We start from the raw sequence: 1,950 nt of genomic DNA on the forward strand, positions 1-1,950 counted from the left end.
ACGGGGAAAAGCACGCGTTTGAGCATGGGCCTCCACGGCATGGCTGGGTCCGACAGGCAGGCAGGCGGCACGTTAGTCCTGAGGAAGAGGAGGAAGCTAACGGGAAGTTTTTGATGCTGGTGGCAGAAGGGACCGTTCCTGCAGCTCGGCATGTCTCCCAAGGGTGAAGCCCATCCTCACTGGCTCACTGCAGGGCGAAGCTGCCCACAGCCTGACCTGCTCCATGCAGAGGGGGCTGGACGCGGAGCCGCGTTTGGGAGGTACCGCTAATGCTAGTGAGGCACTCTGCCTGACTTCGGAAAGGGATCTCCTCGCGTCTGGATGAACCCGATTTCTCACTGCGCCCGCGCTTGCTTTGGAATATGTGATTCACACTTCGAAGATGAGGCGATGCCGCGGGTGAAGCTGCGCGTGCAGGAAGACTTCGGGGCAAAGCCTTTGTTTCCCCCGGCTCTGTGCCTGGGCAAAAGGCAGCCGTGGGCAGCGCTGGGGACCTGCACGGAGAGTTGTGTCTGGTTAGAAAGTGGTTAGAAGGAACCTTTTTTTGGGGTTGACATCTGAATCACGTCTCCTTTTATAGGCAGGCGGTTGAGTTGCTGCGACTGCAGCTCCCAGCCCCAGCCCAGCGCCTGCCTGGGTTAACGACCATCGTCACGCGGGGCACAAGAGAACATATTTTGCTCGTTTCCCAGAAACTGAGCCTCTCTCAGGGGATGCCGTGTGCGCATTGGTCTGCTCTCCCAACAGGATCCTGTGAGCAGCCCTCGCTGCCGGCTGGAGTCGGGTCCCTGCTCACGGGGCTGTGCCGGAGCCGCACGGGGGGCTGCGGCCACACCTGCAGATGCCCAAGAGAAGGCAGCAAGGACAACACGTTGCTCAGCGGTGCCTTCTAGGATGCCACAGCCCCAGCACGTGCTTGCAGCAGCTGCTAGAGTTGAGGAGAATCAGGCTGGGGCTTTGCTTGGGTCTTGGAAGCCCTGCAGGCGCACTGTGAGGGTTCCTGGGGCTTGGGTCTGCGTGGCCAGTCCACACATGGCTCTGCCCAGGGTCTGTCACTGCCCGCCAAGCTCCCAGCTCTCCCAGTTTCCGTGTTTCATGGCAGACTGGCCGGTCCTCATCCTCCATGCTCTGGAAAGCTTTTGGCAGGAGATGGCAACATGCTGAGCTCTTGTTCACACACAGTGACAATTAATTAACGAGCTGGCTGATTTCCCTTTGCTTTGATAATGGACGATAAATCACAGCCTGGGGAGCTGATTTGCTCGTTAAGTGCCACGTTTGGTTGGTTGGTTTTCATGCGGACACCTTTGGCTGCCAGCTCCTCTCACCGGTGATGGATTCAGCTGAGGACGGCCCCACGGCTGACCCGCTGGGAAGGTGGGATTTAAAAGCCAGCCAAATACGTCTAGATGTGGAAGGAACAAACGGTTCCGTTGTTCCATTGGGACTGAGTGTGCATAGAGACTGTCCGAGGTGGCCGGCCTTCCGGTGGGACCTTCCCATTGTGCCGTGGTCAAAGCAGCTGGTTGAATGCGAAGTGCGCGCGGGTGCTGGTGTTTCAACAGGAGCAGCAGCGCGTGCGGCCCCACGAGGCAGCGATCGACCCTGCCAGTGGGGCCGACACCACGGACTAGCGAAGTCACCAGTGAGATGGGAAAGGGGAGTGTGGCAACGCACAGGGGGGCGGGGGGAAACGTGTGTCTTCTTGAAAACGTAAGGCAGTAATTCTGAGAAATGCCTCGAAATCTCTGCTCAGGCACGCTGTGGTTTGGGGTGGGGTGTTGCGGGTTTGGGTAAGTGGTTTGCATCATTCTTCATGCAAGGTTTCAGCTGAGAAAAACTTTCGTGATAAATTGTTGCTTTGTTTAGACCCCGCAGTGGTACTGGATGGTACCTGCCTGGAGGAACAACGGCTGGGGGCGGGGGGCCCGCTGTTTTGCGACTGCCCCC

Source organism: Buceros rhinoceros, unplaced genomic scaffold (assembly GCF_000710305.1).
Source record: "Buceros rhinoceros silvestris isolate BGI_N320 unplaced genomic scaffold, ASM71030v1 scaffold6615, whole genome shotgun sequence".
In the NCBI taxonomy this organism is placed as follows: domain Eukaryota; kingdom Metazoa; phylum Chordata; class Aves; order Bucerotiformes; family Bucerotidae; genus Buceros; species Buceros rhinoceros.